This window comes from Marmota marmota, unplaced genomic scaffold (assembly GCF_001458135.2).
Source record: "Marmota marmota marmota unplaced genomic scaffold, marMar, whole genome shotgun sequence".
NCBI classification, from domain to species: domain Eukaryota; kingdom Metazoa; phylum Chordata; class Mammalia; order Rodentia; family Sciuridae; genus Marmota; species Marmota marmota.
The window spans coordinates 540,553-553,903 of NW_025999894.1; the positions used below are offsets into that span (position 1 = coordinate 540,553).

General features: G+C 39.8%; 1 protein-coding gene and 1 long non-coding RNA gene across 2 annotated transcripts in view; one reads left to right on the forward strand and one right to left on the reverse strand.

The window, feature by feature from the left end:
- Positions 1-9,402, forward strand: part of LOC125614120 — a 17,385-nt gene extending 7,983 nt beyond the window's left edge. The window contains exon 3 of the long non-coding RNA XR_007344762.1: positions 9,189-9,402. This is a non-coding gene — a long non-coding RNA (uncharacterized LOC125614120). The remainder of the gene's footprint in view (positions 1-9,188) is intronic.
- Positions 1-13,351, reverse strand: part of LOC107157133 (multidrug and toxin extrusion protein 1) — a 612,661-nt gene that overhangs the window by 329,817 nt on the left and 269,493 nt on the right. The gene's annotated exons all lie outside the window — the stretch shown is intronic.

Below are 13,351 nucleotides of genomic sequence, written 5' to 3' on the forward strand. Positions count from 1 at the left end.
GGGGGTTTTTTTTTTTTTTTTTTTTTTTTTTTTTTGAGAGAGAATTTTTAATATTTATTTTTTAGTTTTCAGCGGATACAACATCTTTGTTTTGTATGTGGTGCTGAGGATCGAACCTGGGCCGCACGCATGCCAGGCGAGCGCGCTACCGCTTGAGCCACATCCCCAGCCCCTACTCTCGACTTCTTAATTTCTGGCCTACTCTTTATGCTTTCTTTTATTCTTCTTGCTTTTAGTTTTTTTTTTTTTTTTTTTTGCTTGCTCTTTTCCTAGTGGAAAACTAGGTTATTGATTTGATTGTTTTCTTTTTTCCTAATGTAGGCATTCACAGATATCAATTGCCCTCAAAGTACCACTTTAACTGCATCCAATCATTTTGGGCTTCTTCTATTTTCATTTTTATTTACCTCCAAGTCCTGTATGATTTCTCTTTTAATTTCTTCTATGATATATTGATTATCTAGGACTGTGTTATTTAATTTCCATGTATTTGTGAGTTTCCTAAATGTTTTCCTGCCATTGATTTTTTAATTTTTTTAAAGACAGAGAGAGAGAGAGAGAGAGAGAGAGAGAGATTTTTTAATATTTATTTTTCAGTTTTTGGCGGACACATCTTTATTTTATTTTTATATAGTGCTGAGGATCGAACCCAGCGCCCCGCACATGCCAGGCTAGCGCGCTACTGCTTGAGCCACATCCCCAGACCCTCCATTGATTTTTTTTTATTTCATTTCATTGTGATTGGAGAACACATTTTGTATTATTTTTGTCTTTTTAGTTTGTTAAGGTTTGATGGACAGAGTGGTGCATGCCCGTAATCCCATCTACTCTGGAGGCTGAGATACGAGGATCATAAGTCTAAGACTAGTCTCAGCAATTTAGCAAGGCACTGTCTCAAAATTTTAAAAAAACAAATGGCAGGGTAGTGGTGGTGGTGAGGGGAAGCTCAATGATATGGTACCCCTGAATCACAACAAATTTTTTGGTAAAGATTTGTTTTATGGACTAGCATATTATCTATTGTAGAAAATGTTCCATGTGCCCTTGAGAAGAATTCTGCTATTGTTAGATGTTCCATAGAGTCTGTTAGATCTAATTGGTTTATAGTGTTAAGTCTTCTATCTCTTAATTGATTTTTGATATAATTGTCCTAACCATTTTGTAAATGAGTTACTGATGTCTCCAACTCTTTTTGTTGAATTGTCTTATTTCTTCCTTCATTCCTTTCAGTTTTACTTCATGAATATTTGTGCTCTGCTCTTCGGTGGATATTTATTTAAAATTGTATGTATTCATAATAGATTGACCCTTTAATGATTATAAACTATCCTTCCTTATCATGAGCAACATTTTTTGTTGTTGTTGAATATCTATTTTGTTGATATCACTATAGCCAGTCCAGTTCTCTTGTGGTGTTGTAATATTCCATTTATTTGTATCCTTGAATCTAACGTGTATCTCACCTAGAGAACAGTTTGATCTTTTTAAAAATTCCAGTCTGAGCCAGGCACAGTGGCACATGCCTGTAATTCCAGTGGCTTGGGAGGCTGAGGCAGGAGGATCGAAAGTTCAAAGGCAGCCTCAGCAACTTATCAAGGCACTAAGAAACTCAGTGAGACTGTCTCTAAATAAAATACAAAAAAGAGTTTGGGATGTGACTCAGTGGTTAAGTATCCCTGAGTCCCTGGGTTCAATCCCCGGTACAAAAAAAAAAAAAAAAAAAGCAACCCAGTCTGAATAGTTTCTGCCTTTTGAATGTATTACTTAATCCATTAACATTTAATGTTATTATTGATGTAGTTAGATTTGTCTAGCACTTTACTTCCTGTTTTCAATGTCTCAAGTCCTTTTTGTTTTTCGATTCTTCCTTTATGGCTTTGTTTTGCATTAAGTGAATATTTTTTCTTTTCTTTTCTTTTTAATTCTATAACATTTATTAAGATCATTTTTTTCTATTTTGTGCAGCAATTAAAAAGTATAGTGTTTTTCTTTAATTTTTTTAATTGATTTTTTTAAAAAATAAATGACAGAGGAATGCATTACAATTCTTATTACACATATACAGCACAATTTTTCATATATATAAAGTATATAAAGTATGTTGACACCAATTCGTGTCTTCATACATGTACTTTGGATAATGATGTCCATCACATTCCACCATCCTTGCTAATCCCCTGCACCTCCCTTTCCTTCCCACCCCTNTGTAGATGGACACAACACAATGCCTTTATTTTTATGTGGTGCTGAGGATTGAACCCGAGTCCCGCCTGCGCTTGGCGAGCGCTCTACTGCTGAGCCACAATCCCAGCCCGGCTAACTTCTTAAGTGAATATTTTTCAATGTAGCATTTTGATTCTGTTAGAGTTTTTTTTTATTATTATTATTTTTTCTTTTTTAGTTTTTTTTTTTTTTTTTAACTGTTGCCCTGGTTGATTTTGTATCTTATCTGAAACACCTCTTTTTTAATGTTAGTTTTTTTAAAAAATAACTTTTTATTTATTATTATTATTATTATCATTATTATTTTAATGTGGTACTGAGGGTTGAACTCAGTACCTCACATGTACTAGGCAAGCACTCTACTACTGAGCCACAACCCCAGCCCCTGAAACAGTTTCTGATTTGTATTAGCCCAACACCAGTGACACAAAGAAGTAACTCTTCTATATAGCTATGTCCCTTCCACTTCTTTTTGTGATAATATTGCATGCATTGTTCTGTCTACAGATAGATAGAAACCAACGAGTACATTGTTACAAACCTAATAAGACATTGTGATAATTGTTATTTCCCCTCTGCATTCATTTTCTTAGCCCTATTTGCTTTCTCCTATTTTCTTTGTGCCGTTATTGGCAAATGTATTACAGTTTTACCTGTTAAAGGCCCAACAATATGTGTGTATATGAATATAAATATGATATATAATAAGATATACATTTAATTTTACATATTTGCTCTGTGAATCAGTAGAAGAAGGAAGAAAAATATATACTTCCATTGCATTTTATAATTGTATAATTTCCTTTACCACTGTACTTTGTTTCTTCTTAACTTTTTGATGTGAATTCACCCTCGCATTTAAGATCACTTGCTTTGAGCCTGAAGTGCTTCCTTCGGTATTTCCTGTAGAGTCAGTCTGAAAGCAGCAAATTCTCTCACTTTTTGTTTGTCTGTAAATGTCTTTATTTCATCTTCATTCCTAAGGGACAGCTTTATTGGGCATAGGCTTTTTGATGTCTCCCCACCTCCCACAACCACTTGCCACCCACCAGATTAGCACTTGAAATATGTCATCCCATTTCATTCTCCTTCAGAGTTTCTGTTGAGAAGTCAAATGTTTGTCTTACTCAGGTTCCTTGGTTAGTAAGAAGCCTTTTTTCTCTTGCTACTTTCAATTTTTTCTTTGCGCATTTTGATTGTCATGTCTGTTTGGGGCTTGCTTCCTGTTTATCTTATTTGGAGTTTGTTGATCTTCCTGGATGTGGAAGTTAACAGTTTTTCCAACAGTTTTCTGCCATCATTTCTTTGAATTTTCTCCCACTTTCTCCGTCTAGGAGTTCTATTATAAATCCTATGTTGTGTTTTGGTGTCCTATATTGCTCTGAAGCTCTTTTTATTTTTGATCATGTTTTTCTGTTTTTCAACTCGCATGATCTCTACTATTCTTTCTTTTCTTCCTTCCTTCTTTGCTCTTTTTTTTTTTTTTCCCCTTTCTTTCTTGCAAGGTCTTGCTAGGGGTCTTGAATCCTTGGGATCAAGGAATCCTCCTGCCTCAGCCTTCCCCTCCCTGCTGGGACTATAGATGTGTGCACCTGGCTCATCAATCTGCCTTCAGTCTACTTATTCTTTCTCCTGCCTGACAAATTTACTTTCCAACCCTTATAGGGAAAGAAAAAAAAAAAAAATATATATATATATATATATTTTTTTTTTTGTACTGGGGATTGAACCCAGGGATGCTCCATTGAACTACTTTATCTTTATCTTTTATTTTGAGATAAGTTCTTGCTAAGTTGCTGAGTCTGGCCTTGAATTTGTGTTTCTTCTACCTTTGTCCCCCTACTTCCTAAATTGCTGGGATTATAGACATGTGCCAGCATGCTTGGCCCTCCTGGTGAATTTTTAAATTTTAGTTGTTGCATGTCTCAACAGCATAGCTTTCATATATGTCTCTTTTTAAAATTTCTGTATTTTTGTGGCAATTTGCTATTCGGTACAACATTGTCATTGTAAATTCCTTTACCTATTTATTCATGGTTTTAGTTCTGAGATCATGTATACGATGGCTACTTGCTTGTATTTTATTTTCTCACTATGTTTCCCAGGTTGGCTTTGAACTTGAGATTCTCAGCCTCCTGAGTAGCTGGATGATAGTCCCATGCCACTGTACCTGGATAATGGGCTACTAAACTCTTTTCCTGCTAAATCTTTGGTCTCTCTCAAAGGAAGTTTGTATTACCTTCTCCCTACCCCACCCCCCAGGGTATAGGTCATGTTTTCCTGTTTTTTTTTTCTTTTCCGTTTTTTTTTTTTTTTTTTTTATCATATTGGAAACCAGACATTTTTAGATAATATACTATAGCAATTCTAATTCTGGACATGATTCTCCCCACTCTAGGACAGGTTATTATTTTCTAGTTTGTTTCTTTAGTGACTGGCTGGATCATTTTAGTGAGTCTATAGTGTTGAGCTTCTCAGGCTGTTCCTCAGACAGGCATAGCTTTGGGTTTGTCCAGTCATGCATACGGCAGTGATGTTAGTAAGGCTCTCTTTGTTCCCTGACCACACCCAACAGTTAAGCTCCACTAATTGCTAACCGATTGCTATCATTTTCTAGAACAACTTACTCTTCAAACAAATCCAACCAAGTCTGCCTTCTTTGAAGAAGTGATGTGTGAGGGCCATATTTGGTTTCTTCTTTTTTTAATATTTATTTTTTTAGGTGTAGATGGACACAACACAATGCCTTTATTTTTATGTGGTGCTGAGGATGGAACCCGGGTCCTGCCTGTGCTAGGCGAGTACTCTACCGCTGAGCCACAATCCAGGCATCCTTTTTTTTTCTTTTTGCAGAACTGGAGACTGAATCTAGGGGTGCTCTACCATCGAGTTACATAGTAAGCCCTTTTTATTTTGAGATGAGTCTTGATCAATTGTTAGGCTGGCCTTCAGCTTCTGATCCTCCTGTTTTGGCTTCCAGAGTAGCTGGGCTTACAGGTGTGCACCACTGTGCCTAGTTACATCAATAATTTTGACACAATAAATTTTGGCTGCATGAGTCAGTAATAAGGATGGCATCTGTCCAAGTTTAGACAGGAAGTTTTCGGACAGATTTCTTTTCAGAAATAGTTTTTGTCCAAGTTTGCAGTGGCCTTTGTGGAAGGTCGTGGTGCCAACAGAGTCTTTGGGATCTTTCTTATCATCAGGCATGAGATCACCTACTTCATAGCTCCCTGGATGGCTGGCTTTCTTTCCTTTCTTTTTCTTTTCCTTTTTTTTTTTTTTTAATTTATATGTGGTGCTGAGAATTGAACCTAGTGCCTCACAGGTGTTAGGCAAGGATTCTACCACTGAGCTACTGGCCCCCACCTGACTTTCTTTGTTTCTTCTCTCTCTCTCTCTCCCTCTCTCTCCCTCTCTCTCTCTCTCTCTCTCTCTTGCGCGCGCTTTCAGTTTGCTGAAAGTGACCTCTTTTTGATTCTGACAATGTTCACATGCACTGGGTGAGGCTGTCTGGCTGAGGAACCTCCTTCTCAGCAGCAAGATACAGATGATCAGGGCTACACTTCTCACAGCATCCTGTCCCCTAGGCAGATCCCCCATCCCTTTGGGGACCTTTGGAAGAAGGCTTTCCACCTTTGTCTTTACTCATTCAGGACTTAGCTTCAGCAACAAGTAGCTGAGGGCAGGACAGGATGGGAAGAATTCACATCCTGTTCTTCCTGGAAAGAAAATGCTCCTACTGGAAACCATTTTCTTGGTCCCCAGGGGAGAGTGGGCCCATGTTCTTGGCTGCTGCTTCCTGGGGTAAAGTCTGGGCTGTACTGAGCTGGGTGGAGGGATATCGGTTCACAGATGCCAGTTTTGGTTTTTGCAACGCTGGGAATGAACCCAGGGCTGAATGAATGCTCTGCCACGGAGCTACGTCCCCAGCCCTTTTGACTTTGTTTTGAGACAGGTTCTTGCTAAGTTTCCCAGTCTGGCCTTGAACTTGCAATCTTCCTGCCTTGGCCTCCTCATTGGGAGCAGCTGAGATTACAGGCCTGCAGCACAGTGACTGGCATAGCTGTCCTATGTCCCTGACTGGCAATGGTTTGACTTACAATTTTTCAACTTTACAACGAAGTGAAAGCAACATGCATTTAGTAGAAACCACACTTTGAATTTGGATCTTTTTCTGGACTAGCTAAACGCTGAATGACACACCCTCTGTTTTCTGAGCAGTGAGCCGCAGCGCCCACGTATCAGCCTTGTGATCATGATCATGAGGTTCAACAACCGACGCTCTACAGAGTGCTGTATGGCCACTATCTTTTGGATACAGATATTCAATAACCATGAGATATATTTGACACTTTATTATAAAAGATATATTTGACACTTTATTATAAAAGATATATTTGACACTTTATTATTGGATTTGTGCTAGTTGATTTTGATTTTTTTCCATTTTGAGACAGGGTCTTTCTGAGGCTAAAGTGAGCTTCTGCATGTGTAAGTTCAGCAAGGCTTAGCTTTAAGATTTTTTGGTAGCTTAGTGGATTAAGTGTATTTTTTTTTTTTTAATTCTTGTTGTTTACACATGACAGTAGAATGTATTTTGACATATTATACATACATGGAGTATAGCCTCTTATTCTTCTTCTTGTACATAAATGTAGTTTTGACTTACAATATTTTCAACTTACAAATGGGTCTATTTGTACATGATCCCATGGTAAATTGTGGAGCATCTATAGCTGTCTCTTTATTTTCTTTTCACAATCAAGACCATTTCCTGAGGCTTTAAATGGTTGTGTTTACACCAGTTTCAGTGGGGAACTGGTTGTGGAGACCTTCACGCCATCCTGCCAGAAGTTGACCTCTAAAGACAGAGATTTAGTCTCCCCCCCTCCTTTCTTTCTTTCTTTTCTTTCTTGGTGCTGAGGGTTGAGCCCATGGGGTGCTCTACCACTGATATACACGCCCAGCCCTTTCTACTTTTTTTTTTTTCCAATATTGAGACAGGGTCTTTCTGAGTTGATGAGGCTGGCCTCCAACTTACTATCCTCCTGCTTCAGCCTCCTTAGTATCTGGGACCACAGGCATACGTCACTGATACCCAGCTTTTTATTTTTCTTTTCACTGTTATATGCACAAAACCTCATGTAAAGACTGGCATAGAGGGGCTGGGGTTGTGGCTCAGCGGTAGAGTGCTTGCCTAGCATGTGCGAGGCCCTGGGTTCGATCTTCAGCACCACATATAAATAAAGGTATTGTGTGCAACTACAACTAATAAATAAATAAATATTAAAAAAAGACTGGCATAGAATTTATGTTCAAAAAATATTTATTTAATAAATGAGTAGCAGAAAACAACTTGACTTTTCTTCCCATTGTCTTTTTAACTTTCCCTGACAGCTGGGCAAACACCTGTAATTTTAGCAGCTCCGGGGGCTGAGGCAGGAGGATCACAAGTTCAAAGACAGCCCCAGCGGGCTGGGGATGTGGCTCAAGCAGTAGCGCGCTCACCTGGCATGCGTGCGGCCCGGGTTCGATCCTCAGCACCACATACAAACAAAGATGTTGTGTCCGCCGAGAACTAAAAAATAAATATTAAAATTAAAAAAAAAAAAAAGACAGCCTCAGCAACTTAGTGAGGCTTAGCTAACTTAGCAAGAAACCCCGTCTCAAAATAAAAAACGAAAGGGCTGGGAGATGTAGTTTAGTGGTTAAGTGCCCCTGGATTCAATTGCTGGTACCAAACAAAAACACCCCCACCCCCCCAAAAAAAACAAAACCCTTTCCCTGACAAATCTGCCCTTCCTTGCTCCTCAATAGAAACTCTGGAGGCCCATCAAATGGTTCAGATAAGCTGAACCCCCCCACCAACCACCACCAGCCTCTTTAGAAAGCTCAAGCATCTAATAATGACAGAACGCCAAGCTTCACTGATATGGCAGTCCCCTCTCTTCCAGCTCCCCTTTCTTCCAGCTCCTGTTGCTGCTATAACAAAGTGCCACAAACCTAACATCTAGTAACACTGTATGGTCTTTCTCTATAGTTCAGGACTGCAAAATCTGTTTCACTGGGGTTGGTCAATGTGAGAGTGGGTTCTCTGCCTTCCTCGGCTCCTGACCCCTTCTTGCAGCTTCAAAGTCAGACCATCTTGCTTCTGTGGCCTCCCTCTTATGAGTGATAAGGGCGGGCTGCCTAGCATCACAGACACCAGCACCTTGGCACTGGGCTTTTGCAAGTAGGAAATGCTTTTCTGAGCAGCCAATCAGCAAAGAGGCCTAGAGGTCTTAGCCCAAATCTGCCCCCACGATCATTTGGCGGTAGGGGAATTTGTAGGAAGGGAAAGAGAAGTTGCCTCATTTGATAAGATATGAGAAGGTGGAGTTGCAGGGTTCTTTTGTGCAGGAATAAATGGTTATCGTGCCTCTTTGTGATTACATGTTTCTTGGGGGGGGGGGTTATGTTTTGCACAAGGGATTTTTTTTTTCCTAATTCAAATCTTTTTCTGTTTGTTCTAATTAGTTCTACATGACAGTAGAATGCATTTTGACACACCATACATAAATGGAGTATAACTTCTCATTCTTCTGGTTGTACATGATGTAGAATCACACTGGTCATATAATAATGTATAGGGTCATAATGTTCCGTTCATTCTACTATCTCTCCTACTCCCCTCCCCCCTCCCCCCACACTTCCCTCTGCCTAGTCCAAAGTACCTCTATTCTTCCCAACTCCCCCACTATTGTGAATTAGTACCCACATATCAGAGAAAATATTTGACCTTCGTTTTTTTGGGAATTGGCTTATTTTGCTTAGCATGTTATTCTCCAGCTCCACCCATTTGCCTGTAAATGATATCATTTTATTCTTCTTTAAGGCTGAGTAATACTTTATTGTGTATATACCACATTTTCTTTATCCATTCATCTGTTGAAGGGCATCTAGTTTGGCTATGGTGAATTGAGCTGCTATAAACATTGATGTGGCTATATTACTATGGTATGACGATTTTAAGTCTATTGGGTATAAACCGAGAATTGAGATAGTTGGGTCAATTGGTGTTCCATTCCAAGTTTTCTGATAATCTCAATACTGCTTCCCATAGTGGTTGCACCAATTTGCAGTCCCACCAGTAATGTATGAGTGTGCCTTTCCTCCCACATCCTTGCCAACATGTATTGTTGCTTGTATTCTTTTTTTATTATATTTTTTAAAGTTATAGATGGACACAATAACTTTATTTTATTTATTTTTATGTGGTTCTGAGGATCGAACCCAGTGCTTCACACATGCTAGGCAAGCACTCAGCCACTGAGCTACAGCCCCAGCCTCGCTTGTATTCTTGATAATTGCCATTCTGACTGGAGTGAGATGAAATCTTAGAATAGTTTTGATTTGCATTTCTCTAATTGCTAGAGATGTTGAACATTTTTTTTTCATATATTTGTTGATTGATTGTATTTCTTCTTCTGTGAAGTGTCTGTTCAGTTCCTTAGCCCATTTATTGATTGGGTTATTTGTTTTTCTGGTGTTAAGATTTTTGAGGGGGCTGGGGATATGGCTCAAGCGGTAGTGCGCTCACCTGGCATGCGGGAGGCCCGGGTTCGATCCTCAGCACCACATACAAACAAAGATGTTGTGTCCGCCGAAAACTAAAAAAAATAAATATTAAAAAAAAAAAAAAGATTTTTGAGTTCTTTGTGTATCCTGAAGATTAGTGCTTCTACCTGAGGTTGCACAGGGGATTTTGAGTCAGTGATGTCAAAAAGCCACTGACTGGATGAACTGGCTTCTTTAGCACATGCCCTTTCTTTCTTTCTTTTAGCTGTAGAAGGACACAATGCCTTTATTTTATTTATTTATTTTTATGTGGTGTTGAGGATTGAACGCAGTGCAGTGAGTGCCTCATGCATGCTAGGCAAGTGCTCTGAGCTACAACCCCAGCCCCACGTGTCCACTCTTTCTTTTTTTTTAAAAAATATTTATTTTTTAGTTTTAGGTGGACACAATATCTTATTTTTAGGTGGTGCTGAGGATCAAACCCAGTGCCTCATGCATGCCGAGCGAGCGCTCTACCACTTGAGCCACATCCCCAGCGCTCCCCACGTGTCCATTCTTGAAAAGCCGGTTCCAAACAATCCTTGAGTGGATTCTGGAGGCTTTTCCTGAAAGACAACTTCAGCACTTTGCTATTCAAGGAATTTATGTCCAGTTGTGTCCAAGTCTTGTCAATTTCATGAGCACCCATCTGATTATATTTAGGGTCCCAAATTATCTCCCCTCTCAAGACCCTTAACAGAATCACATCAGCAAAGTTCCTTTGGTTATGTAAAGGAAATGTCACAGGAAGTAGGGATCAGGGTGCAGATGTCTTGGGGGTCATTTTTCAGCCTCCTACAGTGGGGGGTAGGGTTGAGCACTGGGATGTTGGCTAATTCTGCAGGGATATGGCATGACTATGGCCAACACTGGTATTTTTCTCCTGCGGGCAGGTTTTAACGCCTGTTACTCGCTAAGCCAGTCTCTCTCCCAGGCCTGTCACTCTCCAATTTCTGAGTAATCTGCAAATCTTAGTTTGTACACTGTTAGCCCTCCACTCCATAGATTAAACACAGAGAGATATCATATTTTGAGAAAAATCATAATTTAGGGAACTTTACAGTATTATCAGTATCATCTACTGATCAGATAATGGAGACCACATTTAGGATCCTAAAAACAGCCAGACTACCAGAAACTGCTTTGAGATCACCAGACTGATGTCATCCCCATCTACCTTCCCACACCCACCCCTCACCAATCTTTTTAAAAGAGTCAGAAGGCCAGGCATGGGTGGTGCCTGCCGGTAATCCCAGCAGCTCGGGAGGCTGAAGCAGGAGGATCGAAAGTTCAGAGCCAGCCTCAGCAACTTAGCAAGGACCTAAGCAACTTTGCAAGACCCTGTCTCAAAAAATTAAAAAAAAAAAAAATTAAAATGGCGGAGGGAGTGACTCAGTGGTTAAGCACCCCTGGGTTCAATCCCTGGTACCCAAAATAAATAAATAAATAAATAAAAGAAGAGCCAGGATCTCTAAAAACACATCTCCTGCTCTCGAGATGGCCACATTCTCCCTTGAATGTGTATTCTTTGCTTTCCCATGTAAAGGACTTGGCCCATAATAAATATATATATTTTTTTAAATCAAGAAATAAAACAGCTGTTTGGCTCACATGCTCCAGGGGACCCTAGCTCAGATTTCTAAGGGGAAGCCCTCCCTCAGGCACAGGGTGGGGTGGGTGGACGCCAGCCCTCTGACTGCTCGGTTCTCAGACTGAAACCTCAGCTGAAACTGAGGCGGAAAGAGGCGCCTTAGAACTTCCTGCCTCCCTCTGGGTCTGGGGCAGGCGGAAGGCAGGGAGGGGCTAGAAGAGAGGTGGCATGGAGTCCTGGGATGGGTCAGGGGCCTGAGGCCTCCAGAGCCGGCCATTCATTGGCTTGTTATCTTCTCTTCTTTCCCTTCAACTATGATTTTTAAAAGTACATCTCACTTTTTTTTTTTTTTTTAAGTGATGGGGAGGGAACCCAGGGTCTCATGCATGCCCGGCAAGATCTCTACCCTGAGTCACATCACCAGCCCAAACCTTGTATTTTGGGATAACTATTTTACATACATCTCAACTTAAAAAAAAAATATTTATTTTTTAGTTATAGGTGGACACAATATCTTTATTTTACTTTACGTGGTGCTGAGGTGGAACCCAGTGCCCTATGCACACCAGGCAAGCGCTCTAGCTCTGAGCTCCAGCCCTAGACCAAATCTCAACTTTTTATATAGAAAAAAAAAATTCAAAACTTAAGAAAAAGCTATGAAATGGTACAAACCACCCATTCACCCTTCAACGACAGTCGCTGATTCATATTTGATTGAGTTCATGTTTTTTAATTTATTTTCCATCCATATCTACATTGACAAGTAAATATAGATATGTACAAATGCTCTGTCTACTAGAAAATATGTATTGAAAAACTCATTTCAGGGCTGGGGTTGTAGCTCAGTGGTAGAGCGCTTGCCTAGCATGTGTGGGGCCCTGGGTTCGATCCTCAGCACCACATAAAAATAAATAAATAAAGGTATTATGTTCAACTACAACTAAAAAGAATAAATATTTTAAAAAGAAAGAAAGAAAGAAAGACTGACTGACTCATTTCAGGGCCTGGGGATGTAGCTCTGTGGTAAGTGCTTGCCTAATATGCATGAAGTCCTGGTTTCAATCCCCAGCACTGAAAAAAAAAAAAAAGGAATATAGTTAGAAAGTCAGGATGTGTTCATGTCAGTTTGAAGGGATCCCATTGGCCAAATTAGGGACAATTTGACCATTAAAATAAATAATAGGGCTGGGGATTATAGCTCATCTGGTAGAGTGCTTGCCTTGCATGCACAAGGCCCTGGGTTCACAAAATAATAATAATAATAAATTATATAATCAGTTGATGAAAATATGAAGCCCTAAATCCATGTCAATATTTGTGAAGGAAGAAAGAAACTTCTCTTTTTTTTTTTTTTGTACTGGGGATTTAATCCAGGGGTGCTTTACCACTGAGCCACAACCTCTGCCCTTTTTATTTTTTATTTATTTATTTTTTTAAATATTTATTTATTTATTTTTTTTTCAGTTATCGGCGGACACAACATCTTTGTTTGTATGTGGTGCTGAGGATCGAACCCGGGCCGCACGCATGCCAGGCAAGCGTGCTACCGCTTGAGCCACATCCCCAGCCCCTTTATTTTTTATTTTGAGACAAGATCTCACTATGTTACTGAGTTTGGCTTTGAACTTGTGATCCTCCTGTCTCAGCCTCCGGAGTTGCTGGAATTGGGCTGGCACCATCATGCCCACCTAAGAAACAGTCTTTCTGCAGCGCTGGGGATTGAACCACCACTGATCGACATTCCCAGACCTTTTTTTTTTTTTTTTTTGAAACAGGGCATCACTAAATTGCCTAGGCTTGCTTCAAATTTACAATCCTCCTGCCTCAGATTCCCGAGCTGTGAATTACAGGCATGTGCCACTGAACTCAGTTTATTTGCACTTCTTTTTGACCTTACAAAGCACAGATACATAGCACAGATAGTGCCCAGTGTTTAAA